This window comes from Periplaneta americana, chromosome 8 (genome assembly GCF_040183065.1).
Source record: "Periplaneta americana isolate PAMFEO1 chromosome 8, P.americana_PAMFEO1_priV1, whole genome shotgun sequence".
NCBI lineage: Eukaryota > Metazoa > Arthropoda > Insecta > Blattodea > Blattidae > Periplaneta > Periplaneta americana.
The window spans coordinates 110,439,882-110,462,209 of NC_091124.1; positions in this window are offsets into that span (position 1 = coordinate 110,439,882).

Consider the following 22,328-nt stretch of genomic DNA (forward strand, 5'->3'; position numbering starts at 1 on the left):
TCAGCCGACGTTGACAGTTTTGGCCATCCTGCCTCAGTCTCTGATAGAGCCAAGTCCCTCCACGCACGAGTAGCCTGCTAAGCTCCAGGGACACGGAGTCCCAATCCCTTCCTATAACAATATCTGAAACCAGTATTACTCGTCAAAGACTTCACTCCAGGCTATTTTTATTATTGCAGATTATAGATGAAATGAGGGGGAGGTGGTGTTTGTTGTTGGAAAGATACAGGAAAACGGGATTACCCCGAGAAAAACTCTCTGCAATGTCTGATTTGTCCACAAAAATCCCATCATTACTTCGCGAGGGATCGAACCTGGGCAGCTTGAATAGAAGTCCAGCTAGCACTTTAGTCACAGAAGCGGTAGAGTGAAACATTACTTAAGGCGTTCTAGTAACTACTGCACTCTGCAAACTCAGTATTAAACTTTAATATGAACTGATTCACTACTACTACTGCTGTATGAATAACTATTAATAATATTAACTAGCCAAGAGTACAAATAGTCTGATTTTTAACATTCTTGGGCTTAATCCACTTCAGTTCTGAGCCCTTCACTGTCTTCAAGAAAGTTGGTTCATCTCATTATTAGGCTACACTTGCCTCGTATTAGAGAAGATTGCAGAATTATGCTAAATATAATGTTTAAAGTGATATGCCTAATGTCTAATATAAGTTTTGAGATCACTGTTATATTGTAATCGGGTTGTTTAAAACCATTATTTGCCATCTTCTGAGCTCTGCTGAAATCCATTTTGACACAAACTTTCCATCACGATGCTGTAAATAACAGTGACATAACTTGATAATGTTCACTCTGATGTGATTACACAGCTGGTCAATAGCTGTATGCTATTCTAAAACTTATTACGACTATAAGCGAATGTTGTGGACTACCGCCTTATAAACATGAGGGAAACTTAACCATAAAGGCTGCTGTCCGTCTTATCTAGGCCGGTGTCCATAGAAATAGATTTATTGTGAATTCTGAAGTTGTAAGTCCGCATTCACCCTTAGTGCTCCAAGAATGACATTAACCTTCGACCTTCGTAAAGTATTGGGAGTTGGATTACCAGTGTTTGTGATCTGATAAAACAGTCTTACCTTCTTTAGAATAAGTAAGAATCCGAAAATAGCAAAAATGGACAACCGTCCTTGGTGAAATGAAGATGGCGTTATATTAAACATCTAATACATGCATACCGAAAAGACAATATCAAAACATCATAATGAATGAATAAGAATAAATGAATAAAATATAAAAAGAAGCAAACAAATAGACAAATAGGCAGAGAAAGAAATGAAGAAAGAGTTCAAAGAGAGAAAGAGCAAATATAGAATGGAAGAATAATGATAAATAGAGAGAAAGAAGACAATTAAAGAAACAACGGAAAAAGGAAGAGAAAAAATGGCAAGAAAAGAAGAATGTGAAAAATATAAGACAGAATCTAATTTGGAGAATAAAGTTTGGGCGAGTATGTAAAGTGCTGTGCGATAGACGTTCGGATCTGAAATAGTGAACATAGAAAGGCTTAAATGTATAATCAATCAGACACAGAAATGTACACCCATGCACAATTACGAATTAAATTAGAAAGCCAAAACAGCTGTTTGAATATGAGCCTGGATATTAAATTTTTCATCACAAATTAGTAATTAATTACACTAGTCTACAAATTTTAACTTTGAAAATTGTGCCGAAATGAAACATTGTTACTATCCACATATTTGCCATGCTGAATCCAAAAATGGAACCCATTTTTCAGCAGCACCCTCAGATTTTCAGTTATTACCCTTATTACACTTCTGAAAAGTTCGATACTAACTAAGCAGTTCCACATTTTTAATATCTAATGCAGAATGCACAAACATAGTCTTCCACTATTATAGTGGTGTTAGTACTAAAAATAAAGTATCCTTCATTTTATAATGATGTAAATGGCTATTTATATTTACGTATTGGAAGGCAGGCATCGCTTTAAAACACTTTTTTGTGTATCATGTAGTATTCTCTCTTTGTATGAACCAGAAGTAATCACTCATCATAGATTGATCCCATCTCCCTTTATAACGCTGTTCCATCTGTAAAATGTCTCGATGAAAGCGTTCCCTTTGTCACGCACTGCACCCAAGTTTTTAGGAAAGAAATCTAAATGAGAATGCAGGAAGTGAATTTGACAGACATTCTGTATCCAAAATTCTTATGATTTTGAAAAAGATTCTGAACTAGTTCGTCATTATTTTCTTCCTTCTTGTTGTCGAGGGACCCATTCACAACACTTTTAAATGACTCCCATGCTGTACGTTCGTTTGGAGTTAATTTTTTTCTAAAAAAATTGGTCACCCATCACTTTTTTAATCTGAGATCCAATGAATATTCCTTCTTTTAATTTTGTATCACTCAAACTAGGGAATATTCTTCTTAGATATTTCAAATCTTCGCCTGTTGTGTCCATACCTTTCATAAAGTTCTTCATGAGCCCTAATTTAATATGTAAGGGATGGAGATATATTTTTTGTGGGTCCACTAAAAGTTTAAATTTTACATTATGTTTTCCAGGAGTGAAATCTTCTCTTCTTGGCCATTCCTTGACTGTATAGTGATGTTGAGTATCTCGGCTGTCCCAAAGGCACAGGAAAAAGGATATTTAGTGAATCCACTCTGCATTCCATGTAGAAGACTTTAAGATCCCGCAAATATGCCAACAATGGTTTTCATATTTTAATGGCTTCAAGAATACGACACATGTTTTTGTATGTTTCTTTCATTGCTGCGCTGTGTGCTACAGATATGGAGGGAAGTTTATTGCAATTGTGTAACAAAATGGCTTTCAGACTAATTTTAGAAGCATCTATAAATAAGCGCCACTCTTCAGCATTATGTGTAATACCTAGTTTTAATCAGTCCATTTACATCGCTGCATGCACAAACTCCAGAACCTTTAACTATGAAAAATGGTAATAGATCCTTATTTATGTTTCTAAATACTGAAACATTAGCATCTTTATCCAACACCTTCCATTCCTGAAGACGAGATCCTAGAAGCTCAGTCAGCTGTTTAGTTAAGCACAAATCACGTATACCAATCATTGAGTTCCACCTATGTTATTAAATGTGGCTTTTCTTCTCTCTCTTCATCTGGGATGTAGACGTCATCCCTTTGTGTAGAGGGCTGCACATCATCAGATGACGTTATGTCAGATTCCGATTCTTCTTGGTATGTAGAAGGTGGAATGGGAACAGGTAAATTTTCTCCGTGAGATATTGGTCTTATAGCTGACGGGAGATTAGGATACTGAATGAGTCTCTTATTTTTTTAAGAAAATCCAGTAACATTGATTAAGCAGAAATGACAATCATCTTAGTGGGTTTTTTGCTCACACCATACCATTGGTTCGGAAAGTTTTTAAAACTACGCCTTTGCTTCTTCATTTCATTTCACACAGAACAGCTCACACTACTAACAAAACCTCTACACTCGAACTAAACAAAGTACAGACTGTCTCTGTTTTCATTACCAGGTACCCTATAAGTCTATCTTATCTTTAAAGTATCAACAAACCATGATTCAGATGTGTCAAGTGAAGAGGGACTTGGCATAATGGATAGAAACCAAAGAACCGCTGCTACATATATACTAGGTATTGAAAAATGTGTATAAATTCTATATTTACAACATTAAATTATTGAAATTTATTTCATGTGTACCTTGTTAAATGGGAATAAGTATGCATATATCAAAATTAAACGTAGGCACCTGTGGCTTCCACCAATTTCCTCAAGCGGCCGGTAATGGAATCCACAGTCTTCTGGAGGAAGTTGCGTGGGGCATTGGTGATAATGCCCCGAATCCGTGATTCCAATTCTTTATCGTTTCTGGACGGATTGTGGCATTCCTTCCTTTCTCCATATGGCACCATCTCGAACGAAAACAACGGAAATCCACACTTCATAGCGAGCAGCAATCTGCGCTCTCTCGCGAACACATAGGTGATCGACCATCTTTGCTATTCTTGCGCGAACTGCCCCTCACGACCATCATCTATACTACGGACGAACAAAAGTTCAAATTCTATTTAATGATTTATATATACACACAATTTTCATTATGGTTCCATCGATATTAAAAATTCTACAGCCAATTAATAATACCTAGTTACTTCCCGCCCGCACTATATTTATGGCTATTCATAAAATAAAACATTGTTGCAGTGCTCAGAAACCCGACGTGATGGGAAAAATCTGATTACATATTCGTAATCAGCGCATCAGACTTGGTAATAATCAGCATTCTGTTTGTCGGCACAAAAAATGTTGTAGACTAGTGTTATTGTTAATGCGACGAAATTTCAACATTTATATATTTTTAATAAGTGTACTTAATATGTATTGAAATTAGTACAAGTTATATTATTTACTGGCGACCGGGTAGCTCAGTTGGTAGAGCAGCTGGCTACGGACTGAAAGGTTCGGAGTTTGATCCCAGGTGTGACAGGATTTTGTCTCGTTGCCAAACTTTCAGAACGGCCCCGAGGTTCACTCAGCCTCCTATAAAATTAAGTACCGAGTCTTTCCCGGGGGTAAAAGGCGGTCAGAGCTTGGTGCCGACCACACCACCTCTTTCTAGTGCCGCGGTCATGGAAAGCAAGAGGCTCTACTTCCATGTCCCACAAATTCCTTCATGGCACGTTACGGGGATACCTTTACCTTTTATATTGTGTACTAATGAAGTGACTAAAAAGAAGAAGAAGAAGAAGAAGAAGAAGAAAGGCAGAAGATTCATATAGTATCTTGCTATAAATTAATTAGCCCTATGCCTCACATAGGAATCACGTAGACCTAAGCATATCTTTTAGAATAGATCATTCTTTTACTGAAGTCCCGTAATTGTAGTGCAGAAACTTACACCAAACAGTGGTAATCGAATATATGCGAACGTAATGTGTCTGGAATAGGCAATTGTTATCTGTCACAACACATTCTTCGACATATAACGTTTTCTATTTCCTTTTCGACACTACGAAACAAGTAACATAAAAAACACGCAATGGAAATCCTTACATCAAGGAGCCACAGACAAAATATCGCATACCAGAACGGATTTGAACTTCATACCCATTTAACAAGAGGATTAAATTTTAATTGAAATTCCACGTATTTTAATTAAATGTTACAATGTGTATCGTGTGGAAACTACTCGCTACCGCTGAAAATAAGGCAAACTGGAGTCCATTCATATAAAGTTCTCATATTATCGGTATACAAATGGGAACACGCGCAGTTGTGTATTACATCTCTTTTATGTTGTGGATATGGAGAAGAATGGAACGTGTGAAGTGGACAGGCAGAATAAGAAATGAAGTTGTGTTGGAAAGAGTGAGCAAAGAAAGAATGATGCTGAAACTGATCAGGAAGAGGAAAAGGAATTGGTTGGGTCACTGGCTGGGAACAAAACTGCCTACTGAAGGATGCACTGGAAGCAATGGTGAACGGGAGAAGAGTTCGGAGTAGAAGAAAATATCAGACCATAGACGACATTAAGATATATGGATCAAATGACTAAACGAAGAGGAAGGCAGAAAATAAGAAAGATTGGAGAAAGCTGGGTTTGCAGTGAAAGACCTGCCCTTGGATAGAACACTAAATGAATGAATGAATGAATGAATGAATGAATGAATGAATGAATGAATGAATGAACGAATTATGTTACTACGAGTATTTTACATCCTGGCATTACACTTAATCTCCAGCAGACATTCTGTTAATCGTAGCCGTTTTAGTCGCTGATTTCTGTTCACTAGTATTGAATACAACGAGGAGCTGAAATAGTTCTTAAAAAAATTAAAGTTATAGGTAGGTATCCCTTATACACGCTATGAAAGCGCTCTGTCGACGCTACGGTACTAAAATGAGATGGTGTGGTCGGTACCACTTTGCCGCCGAAAAAGACCCGATATATCTACTCAATTTGATAGGAGGCTGAGTGATCCTCGCGGTCGTTCTGGACGTTTTTGAAATGAGAAAAATTCCGTCACCACCCGAGATTGAACCCAGTACCTTCCAGTCGTTGCCACTTGCTCTTAAATAAAGTAAACTTCTTAAAATCAGCAACATCATCCGTCGTGGTAGGTCATATGACTCGCCAAACTTCCAAAGAAGTGTAAATGTTTTGTTTCATTGTAATCCGACAGATTGTTTAGATCTGGAGTTCGGGTTTCCGATATGGTCATGTAATGTTTATCGAGTTGGTATAGCGCTGGCCTTCTATGCCCAAGGTTGCGGGTTCGATCCCGGGCCAGGTCGATGGCATTTAAGTGTGCTTAAATGCGACAGGCTCATGCCAGTAGATTTACTGGCATGTAAAAGAACTCCTGCGGGACAAAATTCCGGCACATCCGGCGACGCTGATATAACCTCTGCAGTTGCGAGCGTCGTTAAATAAATCATAACATCGAATCTGCGCAGATGAGCGGGACTGTCGATGGCCTCCACCTGTGGTTAAAGGTTGGACTGGTCGGCTCCAATCTCTCTGAGCGCCAGCCTGCACGTTGAAGCTGTAATAACCTCCTGCTCATTTAGATGCGCACTCATGTCAGGTAACAGGCGTTTATCTTTGAAGAGTTGGTACTTGTGATCGAGAGAAAAATTTGGGTTCATTTATCTAAATTGGAAATCAATAATCTTGTGATGTCTGCCGTGGTAACTAATATTTCACTCTGGTTATAAGCGCACATCGGAAACCATACTTGCCGAGAATGAATAACTCATATAGCCTATAAATATTCCGTACTTGTGAACTTGTTAATATTAATAATTGAACGAATTTTAGATTAGCTGAAATTATATACATGAAGGAATGATGAGATATTTTTCATGTTTGAACATAATTCTTCACAGATATACATCATCTAAAGAGTACTCGTCGAAGTGGTGTACAAATAGAAAAAAGGTCACAGTCCTGCTATCTATCCTCAATATGCGGAACCCGAATAACACAAGTGAAGTGAGTAGATATTAGACAAACATACACACTATTGGTGAATTTGAATGTAAATTATAATATTGAATTAGTTCCGGGTAATGTTAAAGTTACGATGGAAACACATTGTATTCCGAATCTGTGACTGATTAGATTTGATTAGATTAGGCTTTTCTTGCATTTGTGATTAATTTCATTTCCACAAAAATCTATTATAAATTAAACGATTTTCACTTCCGAAACCACCAGAAGTACCTCAGCCCTAGTTTCATCATACCTTTCCGTCGTGTCTTTAAAATGATTTAATTCCAATGTTTGGCTTAAGAACGCCCTGTAGCATGATTTACTGTGGAGTGTCAAATTTCAACAGTCCAGGAACAGTGTCAGCGGAATACATGGTCTTTAGCAGAAATTGTAATATAATTCCAGCTTGTGAAATAGATGCTTAGCCAGTGTTATAGAGATTTGTCGCGCTTGCGGTAAATCACTGCCTACGATAAAAGTATTCTTACGCCACGTATCACTGGTGGACTAAACACATTGGTCCAGTGGAACAAAGCATGCTTTTCAATTGGTTAAATTAAATCACGCATTATTCGAACTCTTTTCTTACGTGTAGTCTCATTAAAGCGACTTATCACTGTATTGCACTGAATCGAATCAATTGTAACAGATGTTTAATTAAGACGACATCTTTAAGCACGTAAAATCAAAAGGGGTTTTAAGCTCATCTCACCTGGTGGATGGCGTGGTTGGTACCCCGGGCGGGAAACCGATAAGAGAACATAAAACGTGTTGGTAAGAAGATTGGCGGACAGACAGTCATACAATCGGATGGTGACACGGTCGGGCAGGGACGGAGGACCAAGTCGTAATGGCGTCAGCGGAAACAAGATATATACCATTGTAAGTAACTTGTGTAAATATTTAATAGATCAAGTAGAGTTTTATTCACGACTTATTCAGTCTAGAACCTAAGTTCAGCAACCATGTAGTTTTCCCATAATATCCTGAGAGCCCCAGCTCTTCCAGTAAAATCGTTTCTTTTCCATTATTGAGTGTAATGGTGGTGTCAGAAATCCTGATAAAGGTGAGCAGGAGTTGAACACAGTAGTCATCCGTTTAGCAAGTCATCCGACCTAAGTGACGGTCACACAACAGTTACTTATTTTCTTAAATATGAATGTTTATTTTATTACATTGGATGTTAAGTTCATTCCTGAACCAAACTGGTGAAAATTGCAATTACCTTTCCAGCTTCTATTTTATTGTGTAGGTCTTGTTTGTGTAGGATTACTATACAATTTCCTTTGTCTGTTTTGATGACAGATTATGTTCTTGTTGTTTTGTCTGCAAGGTGCTTATTGTTTTGTGTTCTTGCGTGTTTGTTGTGGGTTTGTTTATTTTGTTTATGTTTCTTATTATGTCTTGTCTTATGTGTTCGTGATGTTGACTTTGTGTGTTTGTATTGCTGTTTCTGTGTTTATAATAGTTTGTGTTTGTTGTTTTGTTCCTATATTGTTTTGGTATATGTTGTGTATTAATCCTTTTTCTAGTAGTTTAGTTTCGTTATGGTTGAATGATATGTTATTAATTTATAGGTGTTTGAGTAGTATGATAATTATTGTAAATTATTAAACAGATTTGGAACATATTAGATGCAAATAATTATGAATAATTAAGAGTTCCAAATGAATTTATATAAATACATAATCATCGTTACTGCGATATAAAACTAAAGCAAATTTTCTACGTTTTTATATGATGATATAAAATTGTATTTATCGTATCCAAAGTGATATTCGCGATGGTTAAGGAGGCTTTAACGCTGCGCTCCGCTTAGAACATCGAAGTCTATTCGATGATTCGCGACTCACTCTGTTGTCACTATACAATCTGCAGTGTAACTTACCCTCAACCCTTCTGCGTTTCCTTAAAGGTCAGGTATACATCATCCCTTGTTTACTATCACTAGAACACGAACGCAATGATGGTAATAAAAACAATTAGAGTTGGAAGAAGAGCTTTTCAGTAGTGCAGATAATGACATTATAAAATAAGAAATTAAAAAGATTCTATCTTTCGTCAGTGTTGAGGAAGCCATGTTTGGAATTACACATTTCTGTGAGAAGTTTTTCTTACGAATGAAAATTGTGAAATCAAAATGTAGTACTCGCATGACGAACAGACAACTTTGTGAACATTATTGTTGGCTGTGTGCAACATAACTCCTGATTTCAATTCAATATTACTTGAAAAAGCATGTGAAACTGAGGAGGACTAATTTAAGCAGCTTTTGTTTTGTTACAATTCAACTTACACACGTAAAAATTTCCAAACTTTGGAGTGACATTTGTTTGGTGGCATTTTACATAGACTTAAAGAAATCAAACACATTATATATATATATATATATATATATATATATATATATATATATATATATATATATATATATGTATGTATATATGAGGCATGTAAGTGCTTTTGTTCTGATTATTTGTAACGTATTTTGTGATCTTCAAATTCATGTGAGCGTTAGCTGTACCCTCATATGTTGAAAGCTACCAGTCAGTTTTAAATTACATACCATCTATTTGGATAATATTACACACGGGTAACGTGGTACATTATGGATCACTAAAGACAGATTTTATTGTTCCAACCAACATGCATGTCTGTGCATTATGATTTTATGTTTATATAATCTTTGGACATTTTCTGATATGATACAAGTGTTTAAATAAAACTACTTCATTTAAGTTAAGCACTGAAAAATAAATTACATTTAACAAAAAATGATCCATAATGTACCTCAGTGGGTACAATTCATATCCCTACATAGTACATATAGAATCACTGGCATTTGCCACAAATGAACTGTTGTTTTTTTTTTTTTTACCTTTTGCACCTACACAGATTTCATATTACATTTGGCACCCTTGACAACAAATCCAGTCCCCTTTCCTTATGGATTCCGGAATATAATAATTCAGCAAACAGAATCCACATCTTCTCTTTTTGGTGATTCCTTGATGAAACCAACACACTCCATTTTAGCACTGTTGCGCTTCTCGCCTAGGATTTTGGTTTTATTTGTGGTCTCATTGCCACATATCTTAACACGAGTGGTGTGAATGTTTTGTGGGGAAGAAAGGTGAACAGAGGTCTGCAATTTCCGTTTTCGGCAAAACTCCTTTCTAGGTAGAAAAGGCAACAAATTTTTTATTGCATCTACTGGTCCGGAAAACAACTTTTATGACTTGAGAAGTTGCCGCTAGTTTCGGTGGGTGATCCAGTTTCTGAAACTATAGGCTTGGTCGCATTTGTGTGTCTGCTTGTGGGCTCTCCAGAGGTTTGGGGCTTACTAGTGCTAGCGGTTGCATGACCAGCATTTTTTTCGGCATCATTATTTGATTATATAGACGTGACTGCATGTTCACATTTTTCCTCCGGAACAATGTCATCGTTGAATGGGAATATCCCTGTACATTGAAAACCATTTAACAGTTGCACCTACGGAATCCGTGCTGTTCCAAGCCATGTTGAATATGGGACAGAATCTTTTCTTCGACAGATTTTCATTTGGATGAATCCATTCAATTGCATTCTTATGGTATTTGGTCTTCAGTGACTTAAACAATGTTCTGTCTAATGGTTGTAAGACATGAGTGCTATGTGGTGGTAACGCTAAAAATTCATCTCATTCATCTGAAAATATTCCAAGGCTTGCAAACTCACACGGCTTGAATGATTGTCAAGAACTATCAAGACTCTGTCTGGGGTTTTGTATGTATTGAAGTGATTCAACCATGCCAAGAAGAGATTTTCATTTATGCACCCTGACTCGCTCATTGCCACAATCGAGCCTGGAGGCAAACTGTCCTGAAATTCTGGATGTTTCCTAACACTTTCAAAAATGACTATTGGAGGGATGAATCCACCGGATGTGTTACAACATGCAACGATGGTTACATTTTCCTCTCTTTCTGCGTTGGTAATAGCAACATCTTCTCATTTCCCCTTTTGATATACTATCTTAGAAGGCCTGTTATTAAGTGGAAAACCACACTCATCCATAAAAAGCACATTATAAGGCTTGTCACACAATTCAAATTGGTCCGTAACTTTTTTCAAGTTGCCGAAAAATGCGCAACTGATTGCCTATTTAATCCTTGAGCTCTGGCACGTGACAGACACTCGGGTTCCCTTACACTCGAATTTTAATGCCTCGTTATAAATGCGAGAAACCAATCAATCCCTACAACTCTGTTCTCCGTAATCCATGGGTGTTTCACCTGACTTCCCTCTGCAAAGTTAAATGCGGCTTGCCTCACCTGAAGAGGTGTTAAACCAAGACTATTGCATCTCTTACACGAAGCTTTCACCCAGTAGCTCTCTGTTCTTCAAGCTTCAGTTTTCTATGGAATGCAGTAAAAGTAACTCGAAAGCCTCACGTATAAACAAATACCCTTCATTGACGCTCTTAATTGCAGTGTTCATCACCGATGGCTTCCACTTTCGTCTGTATTTAGGTTCTGTTTTTACCCTTGACATCTACCCATGAACATGTAAGAAAAAAATATTAAAATCAACAACTAAACGAAAAAAAAATGGTAATATATAAAATATACGTGTAGGACTATATATCAAAATAATTACAACAAAAAATAATCGTCTAACTTCTCCCGATCCCATTTGTACTACTAGGCTATATCCATATTGTACCTAGACTACTGATCCATATTGTACTTTAGTAATGTTAAATGTATGGGGATCATTCATTGTTACAATACAACAATAGGTGACAGCACTTACACCTACAGTCTTCTATTTCATGGCATCATAAGACTGTATAAAAAGGAAAATGATTCTGCCATGTTTGAAGCTACACCAGGAACTTAAATACTGTGCAGTTTTATAAATTGAATATCTTCCATGTGCAAGAATTTACCTTGCTATGCAAAATGAATGGTAGAACTGTTTGAGCAGTGCGTCAAGAAGGAGGATCCTTGTTGTGTTTATCGTGCGAGTTTCAGTACAGCTGTGCTTTTCGTTGCAGCTATACAAGCTGCAACGAAAAGCACAGCTGTACTGAAACTCGCACGATAAACACAACAAGGATCCTCCTTCTTGACGCACTGCTCAAACAGTTCTACCAACAACAGCCTTGTAGAAAATTACGCTAATCTTGGCGTGATCCGTATTGTACCTATATTCATAATGTACCACCTTACCCTATGTAATTTTACCCGATTAGAAAGTTTATGCGGTTTAGATGAAAAACACATCCATCCAACATGAATTTGGAATGTTGATGTATCGGTAATATTCGTAGCTGTTCGAAGACCAAAGAACATCCTTGCAGGTCGAGGAAACAAGCAAGTAGGGACTATAAAATGCGCCAAGCAATCTCAACAATCTACAATGTTGTCAGATGAGCTCTTCTGGAAATTTTGTTCTGTCTGCTTTGATGAAGAAGTAAAAAAATTACTTTTTATGAAGCTTCATTTGGAACATTAAGATAAAGATAAAAATAAAGATAGTCTATTGTGTCCCATGAGGGGCAAAAGCCTCCTTAAATAAGAGAAAGCTCTATTTGCCTAACATGATGAGCTAGTTCACGTTAGACGTGATATTTAAGTCTAGGAACTTGAATTTCTTTAACAATGATTCTCTCACTGCCTTTCACAACTTCCTGTCTATGCACAAATGTCCCTGGAGTAGTTTCCACTTTCTTTTGTCTCTTGCCTCTCTGGACCATTGTTGACCTGCCTGTTCTTTGAAGAAGTCTGCCCATCTGCGCCGAGGTCTGGCTTAAAGTCTCCTTCCTGTACGGGGGTCCCACAAGGTAGCTCGGTATGTCCATCTTAGGACTACTTAATGAATTGAGATCGATGACTAGGTAGTTGTTTACACAGTGGCTGAAATGTTTGAAAGAATATTCCAACACATCCAAAAACAACAAAATAATTCTGGTTGGTGCTCATTTAGACCACAAATATTGATGTTTTGACATATGCCAGAGATAATGGTTCCATTCTTTCCTGATATCATACATTGACTTCACCTCTCAGATGTGAAATTCTTTGGGTCTCTCAAATCGTATCACAACCAGGAAGTCTCCAAATAGTTGAGGGTTTATCTTAGAAGAGCGGAGTGACCCAATACCAGAATGGCATTTTATGTTCATTAACCTACAGGAAAGCTGCCAGCAACCACAATGCTATTATTTGATTTGCACAAACAGGAATTTGGCATTTTAATCCTGATACATTTCCTGATCATGTTTTTAGTGCTACAGGAATAACTGAATTACTTTCATAAAAATAAAAGCCCAAAACCGGAAACTGCAAATGTTGATACAATGCGCACCAACTCCTACAACTGCAGCAGGTTCTGCAACACCAGTCGGTATCTTCAACAGCTGAATCATGTTCTTTGTGATGTTCTGCAAAGTATCTGCTGTAAATTTTTAAAGGAAACTACATCAAGCTTATCAAGCTTCCGTTTCATCACAAATTGGGAAAACAAGCACAACGGAGCTTACATTTTTACTAGCAGCCCTTATGTTGCTGACATGAAGACAGGTGTTATAGAGCCGAAACGTTTCCAATTATGACATCCATGTCGCCAAGTGAACCAAAGGCTTCCTTTCGGTCAAGAAGTTGACACTGATGATCTGAAATGCAACTCAGATGATGTGTCATGCCTTTATTGAAATTACTTATTCAGCCATTCAGACAAAAAGAGACTTGGCTCAATTGTACTAAGTACAATATGCGAGCACATAGCATGTCTGCTCGTCTCTCCAAGAGAGTAAAGTCATTTCCATGTCATATATTCAAGTAAAAATATTCCATATCTCATTTGAAGGTGGGTATGTTATTTTATCCGAGTACTGTCGATAAAATGACATAGTGTTACAATCTTTTAAAAAGTTGTATAGATGACATTTAATGTAAAATATTCTGCTTTTTTAATATACCATAGTAAAAGTAGGCCTACTGTAGTTTAATATTTGTATTTGTAAAAAATCTTTTATTTATGAAGAAACACACCACCAACAGCACTTTTTTCTTATTGTATGTCATTTTAGGACAGTTACCTCTAAGCATGCGCGCTACAACTAAAAGTTCTATTGAGAATTGCAGTGAAATAACATCCTACTGCTCAGATGCACTGATTAAAGTTCCCGGAAAACAACTTACATACTTATGGCTTTTAAGGAAGCCGGAGGATCATTGCCGCCCTCATATAAGCCCGCCATCAGTTCCTGTCCTGAACAAGATTATCCCAGTCTCTCTACGATCATATTCTATCTCCCTCAAATGCATTTTAATATTATCCCCACAACTACATCTCCACCTCCCCAAAAGTCTTTCTCCTTCCAGACTCCCAAATAACACCCTATATGCATTTATGAATTCGCCCATACGTGCTACATGCCCTGGCCATCTTAAATGTCTGGATTTCATGTTCCTAATTATGTCAGGTGAAGAATACAATGGTGCAGTGCCGAGTTGTGTAACTTTCTCCATTCTGTTGTAACTTCATCTCTCTTAGCCCCAAATATTTTCCTAAGCTACTTATTCTCGAACACCATTAATCTTGGTTCCTCTCTCAAAGTGAGAGTCCAAGTTTCAGAACCATACAGTACAACCGGTAAAATAACTGTTTTATAAATTCTAACTTTCAGCTTTTTTGAGACCAGACTGGATGACAAAAGCTTCTCAAGTGAATAATAACAGGCATTTCCCATATTTTTCCTCCCGAGTGTCATTTATATGTACTACTGTTGCTCGAAGATATTTTAATTTTTCCTTCTCATTAAAGAGTAAATTTTAAATTTTTATATTTCCATTTGGTGTTATGTTCTCGTCACGAGACATTATCATATACAAGTTCCTAAATGACGATGAAATCTCACGTGTTATGCTTTTAGCCAAAGATGACGCATCATGACCAGTAGGAACAATGAAGTTCCAGATTCTTTGAACAGGTTTGTTGTTGTGGATATGTCCGTAAATAACCACCATCTGAAATTTGTTTGAGACATCACTTGTTTCATCTGCAGTAACAGCTAGAAAGTCCACAGTTTGTATCTGCCGTGAAATCTCTTCATGACATACTTCTAGCATAAACGCCAAAATCTCGTTTTGAATAATTTTTGACGTCCCCTGGAAAAGTGTTCAATTTTCTAGGTGGATCTTTAGAGCGTTGTCTAGTTCAGCACTGAAATTCATGAGACTACGAAATATGCCTAAATTAGAAGACGAATCCGTTTCATCGTGACTTCTCAGTGCTAATTCAAAGGAGTCACAGAATCTAATACAATTAATGTTCAATGTTTCTTCTATAGGCACCGTCCAACTGAGCAGCAATATTTACAATTCCCATGAGGGCTAAACTAAGGACATTTTTATGTGGGTTGACGATACCTCGTGTTTCTTAACCCTTTCATTTAGAATATGCACATCAATCATTCCTGTTTTACTCCACATTTCTTCGCCACCAAATAACACACACGGAAAACAAAATAGAGCGTTCTTGACATTGCAGATGCTCAACCAGTCATGTTTTTCGAACATATTAGCAATAAAAATTGTGTTAAAAGTCCTACCCTTCTTAGAAATTATTTGCGAAAGCTTAATAGCAGGTGTTGGTCTACCAAGCCTTTTTATTTATATTTTCACCTCTAAAGACCTAGATGAAAATGGTTGTGATTGTAAACCATTAATGAAATTCATTTTTGTATACTATTAAAATTACTTACTCTCTTATATTAACACTTTCAACAAGACAACAATAACTCACACAACATCGAAGCATAAAACGCGGTATAACGTACTATACAGCAATATGATCAAGAAGGCAGTGATTTCAAGGCGCAAAGCCTTGCGTCAAACGACGTGTGTATACACGTCATAAACTGTCTGCTAGCGAAGGCCACGCCTCCAGAAGTTTTCTTATTATGTTTAGAAGAGTATATAGGCCTATTGGTAAGTCATCACTGATTATTACACACATTATTTAGTTATAAAATTTCTGCGGGTAGCGCTAACTTGCTACCCCCTTCTAGAGCCGCTCCTGAAACCAGGTACTGAATATTTATTAAATCCTAGTTTATATTAAATGTGGCCGAAATGTGACAATATAACATGGTACTCGTAGTTATTGTTTTAGGGTATTTAACTAGCTAAAATAATTTGCACCTAGAAATAGACCTGAATACAATTTCTACTTAAATATTGTATCATTTTTCTAGTAATACACAGTATACATTTCGTATTAAAACTGTGTGATAACGTAATAGTAATAATAATAATAATAATAATAATAATAATAATAATAATAATAATAATACCGCACATAAAAATCTTAAAACTTGGTATAAGCATTATTAATAGAACGTAAGATTTGATAATGTCCTGATAAAAGATTTGTCATGCTTGCGGTAATCAATGGCTAAGGTCATTACTGTCTTTTGAAAATTGAAATTCTCTTCTCAGCTACTTGTATTGCGCGCGCGCGTGAAGTACGATGTGGCAATGCTGTACATTGCCTTTCTCTCACTATCTGTGTCTCTCGACGCAAACACTAGCAGCCGACCGCCTTCCGAACTGCCGTCTTGTGTAACTACTATAATCTATGTTAAATGCGAGTATAATATAATAAACTAAAACAGAGACAACAAAATGATTTTACAAGACAGTAAAGGCAAAAAGAGATTCAAATAAAGCGTTCAACCTAAACATATAAGCTGCACTAAAAATAATGAATATTATTCAGTAGTTAACTACATTAAGCCAAGTATTATTCAACAATAATTAGCTATATTAGCCTAGTAATTACACACAAATAGTAAAATTAAAAGAGAAAGGAGATGAACGTATGAATAGACAAATCCCATTATTGGCTACATTTAATGGTAGTGAGATGTTTGCTTGTCTAATAGATGAATTTTAAAATGGTTTTTCCTGTTTTGAAAATTTTGGCAGCACCCGGCAAGCTCTGATGTGAATTTTCGGTGACAACAAGGAACTAAAGAATTCAAACTTATTATTATATGTAATACTTTATCCGAATAATCATAAATCATACAATAAGGAAGGCAGATTCTTATAAAAAGATATACGGATTCATTGCATTGGCCACGAGCTCGATGTAAGATGGCTATTTTAAGTACCGTAGTTTCCCCTAACTATGGTCACATTTGTCACATTTTTCTTTGTATATTCAGTACTATTCATCCAGATTAAGTGAAATTTTGGCTTCGGACTCTTGTAAGTTTATATTAAAAATATATATACATATGTGTTTGAAATTATTTAATTACAAATGTGAAAAAAAAATATTAAGCATTGGTACATAGTTGTATTCTGAGTTGCCCAACTATGGTCCACTCATATATTTATGCTTGAAAGCATGAATGGACTACAGCTGGAGCTGTAATTATTCGTAAATCAATATATTGAGTTTCTAATTTAAGGGTACAACTACATTCACCGGCAAAAAAAGGGCCACCTAAAGCTTATCAATTTTTATGAGGTGAGAATCAGAAAATCATTTATGAAAATTGAAGAAAACATTGTTTTCCAGAAAAAAAAAAACTTATTCATTATCCTTTGCGCTATTATTTTCAACGCCAAACAATGGATATAATTAAAAGATGTAAAAACTTACAAATTATAATCAATTTTCTTCCAAATGTTCAACTGATTTTGTGGCCACCCAGATGTTGATAATAGCGGGTATTACCTCCCCGTGACTGTATGACTGTTACCATTCGCCGATTCAACCATTCTGTCAGATTCTGGATGTCAGTCTGGTCGATTCTATTCCATTCTTTACTTAGAACATTTCGAAACTGCTGTAATTTGCTGTGAGGAGTTAGACGACTTCTAACTTGCTTCCCTAGCATTTCCCACACATGTTCAATAGGGTTTTATCAGGACTTCTTGCTGGCCATGCCATCCTATTCAACTCAACGTCGTGAAGGAACTCATCCACGATTCTTGTAGCATGAGGGCGTGCATTGTGATGCATTAGCAGAACGTTTCACGAATAAGTGGGGCATATGATACCATATGTTAAATTAGATCTTCTTCGATGTATCTTGGAGCAATCAAAGCACCTCCATTCATGAAAACAAGTTCTGTGTGAGCTTCATACGAAATGCCACCCCATACCATTACCGATCCATCTTGGAAACTGACACGTGAACTGAAGGAACATGAAGGAAAACGTTCTCCTACTCTTCTCCACACTCTTTCACGTCCATCTGTAAACTAAATCTCGATTCATTTGTGAAGAGCACTCGTCGCCACTCTCCCAGGTTCCAATTAGCATGATTGTGAGCAAAACGTAATCGTTCAACATGATGTTGCTGGAGCAATTCTGGGCCTTTAGCTGGTCTTCTGGAATCAGCCCACATTCATCCAGACGTCGTCTTACAGTTCTCTCACTCAAGTTAACTTATCTTATTTTCTGGAAGGATCTTCTGGTCTCAATAGCTGTGGAATGGCGATTTCTTAATGCGTTTAGGAAAATAAAATGGTCGTCACGAGCCGAAGTTACCCGTTTTCTCCCTGAACCGGGTCTCCTGGAATAACCTCCTGTCTCTCTAAAGCGATGGTACACTCGTTGTACGGTCGATCGAGGAATCCCAAGAACTGCAGCCACATAACGCTGACTAATCCCACCTTCTATCAATGCAACCACTTTTGCTGAATAGGTAGGACTTAGTGACATTTGTAAACAATGAAGTGAATTTAAATACTATTATAGTCACAACCATGCCATGGTATGAAAGAAAAATTTCACAACCTCGAGCGGGAATCGAACCTGCGACTTCCTGTTCTCCGGTCAGGCGCTCTACCACTGAGCTATCGAGTTCGCCTCACGCCAGAGTCGCCAGTATGAGAGGATAATTCCAAGCCTTTGGCGTGAGGCGAACTCGATAGCTCAGTTGTAGAGCGCCTGACCGGAGAACAGGAAGTCGCAGGTTCGATTCCCGCTTGAGGTTGTGAAATTTTTCTTTCATACCATGGCATGATTGTGACTATAATAGAATTTAAATTCATGAATATGTCACATCAACGGACGTGTATACGTCACCAAACATCGTAAGATGAAGAAAACAATGAAGTACTCCAATACTGCCTCAAAAGAGCTTACCAGTCTGTAGACATCTTCAGCTTAGCTCGAAATGAGTCCGAGAAGTTTACACACAATATTACAAGAAGAACGAATCTTCTTTTCAGATCATTGTTGGCTATTACGTATTCAGTATTACATTGTTACGAATCACAAAATAAATGAATAACTAAATGAACCTCGGCACACCTACAATTATTTTAAAAAATCCTACAATTTTCAAAAATTTTAAAGAAAATGTAGTTGGCCCGGTTTTTTTGCAGGTGAGTGTATATCAAAGAACAAAAGTACGGTATCAAAATAAACTAACACATTCTTAGCAAAATATTATGCAAATAAATTCACTGATAATGTTTATTTATCGTACTGAGAACTACATTCATTAGGCTTATTTCGATGCTTTGAATCTCCACTTCTCTTTTAATTCTGAAATTGAATCATAATCTGTATCCAATTCAATTTTTTATCGCTCTCATAGTCACTTACAGGGACGGATGTTTTCCTTCTACCCTGAAGTTTTCGTTTTACCGGACCATCATTCGTGCTGTACCATTGATAATGGTGTAGCCTGTTTCTTTGTTTACTTGACTATAATGTTAAATGGTGTTTTAGAATATATTGAGATACCGTATTTGTAGAAGTAAATAATCACATTTTATAGAAACAAATATTTCAATATGAAATACAATTATGGTCCACGAAAAATTGTGGTACATAGTTGAGGACTGACTTCTAGCCTTGAGATTAAACATTTTTCACGCAGAGTCCTTAACCTCTGCAAGTGTAATTATTACGTGAAAGTAAACACTATATATCCAGGTTTAATTGTACAAAGAATCATATTTTTATTACGTACCAGTTCTACAGAGGAGAGCTTAATAAAACAGACAATCACAAACTGAATGATTTCGTGTCTTCACACATTCAATAGAACGATGCACAATGACCTTGTTAAGCATCCATTTCATTGCCACGTGTAATGGTAGATAAAAGCATCTATGGGGAACATAATACCATCACAGTGGCGGCTTAAAAGGCAAACGCCGAACTCTTGGGGGACTAAGTAGTACATAATGCGTTTTGGATCATAGTTGTGTGCCTGGACCATAGTTATGGGAAATTACGGTACGCTGTAAATAAGTTTCTGTACCTATTCGCATAAATTTTGTCATGTTAGAAAAATCGTTAGAGCAACAATATGGCATATACTGAAGAAAACAAAATTATTTATTTTACTGTGGCCCACTAATGTTACTTACATCGATTAGCACAGAGACTACCTTTTGCAATTACCAAGTGAAATGCTCCCGGACATGGGTTCGTACGTGAAAATTATTCATAATGATCTCGTCTATCATCCGCAAATGCTTGTAACGAAGTCACAGAATCACCCAGTATATATCGCTCGATATGTCCGGGTGGTCTCTTCGTCCACTCATGGAGTGGGAAATGATGACCTGTACAATATAGGAGCAATTCCATAGATGAAGACTAGATTGTGCCTTGCACAGCACTTGTAAGAAAGAGAACTACTTCGAAACAGTTCCCAATTTACTAGAAAACCAATAAGCAACTCAAAATGCTGAACCCAAATGTTCAGCTTAATATTTACTCCATATGTCACTACAATTTCAAGCAAGCTTTCGTTTTGCTGTACATTACATGATCTCCTTTATCTTCAAGTTTTACAGAGTTTATTTACGCCGTATCTCCACTAATCTAAGTACACAATGACCACGATTTTGGTACAAATAGGGCAGACCAGGCAAGGAAGTGAAGAGCAATCTCCGATTCATAGAGATTAATAGAATGCCGTGTGTGTCCTGTAAGCATACCTATTTTTCGCCCAATTTTGTTTTAAATTAGACTTTTCATCAGTATCATCAGAAACGTTCTACGCGCGAGAGACACAATTACAGTATAATAATTTGATCACTGATGAACTATTAAGTTATTTAAATGAAATAAATGACATTTTCACTGTGTTTCTATTTAGATTATGGTGTTTTACGGATTAAATGATTTCGATGTCATATCTATTATCCCCTGAAATCTAGTGAGTTCCAGCGCTATCTTCCCGATTTTCTGTTATGGTGAGTTGTGTTCATAACTGATAGTGTTGTGTCGAAAATTTGTTTATTCTGAAATTCAATTACACAAATTAGAACTTTTCTGTAGCCCCCATTCCGCAAATTCTGTGCATTTTCCTCCAGAATTGCAGCTAAAAATAATTGATCGTTCACATACTCCACTTTTGAAATGTACGTATAAAGACAAGGATTTCTTTAGCTTTTACAATTCCTTAAACTATTAACTGTGCCCGAGAAATCGTAAATTTTTAACGAAAATTAGTATATTACGATTTTACCAGCACATAAGTACTGTCAAGTTCTCATGAACCTAACAAAGCAAGATTAAAGGCCAAACTATGAGATCATTATAAGCGCTCTATGCTTAGATTTGCTAATTTGAATAACATTTTGCGAGACGTGAGAAGGGCAGTGAGAGCGAAATTAAAGAAGAGATTCTGGCAAGATATTTTATTTTAAAAGGTTTATTTTCCCGCAACAATATTTATTTTATGTCGACAATGATGTAATATTCCAGCAGTTTCAAAGGTTACTTTCAAATTATTCAATCCGTGCTATTGTAATGTACAGTGAGATCAGTTATTGTTTCCCCCGCGGCGGTTTTTCCTATGAGCGAGCCCCCATTCGTTTGCCGCGTACTGGAGGGAGTAGCAAGCCTTCTTGCTTACTTCTTGACCTCGTCGGCGAGAACCCTACGCTGCTTTTTTGGTTTCTTCGGATGGATACTTCCAGTTTCCTGAAATTTATGATAACGATTGTGGATTTTTGTACAATCTGGAGCGTCTACACCCGGGGATCTTTCTTGAAATCGTCTTCGAACTTCACAATATGAGTTATACACTTCATGTAAACTGTCGAATTAAGAAACGAACACAACACACTCCTGGGAACAGTTACGCTAAGACTGTAACACCGAAGAAAGATTACATGACATTCGTAATCGTTTAGAAAATTTTCCTACAAAATCTCTTCGTCGTCTTGCACAAAAAGTGGGAATTTCATATGGCTCTGTGTAAAGGGCTACTAAATTATACACTTTCGGCCGTATAAAATAACTGTGGCACATGCTCTTCAACCAGGTGACTCCAGATGCACATTTT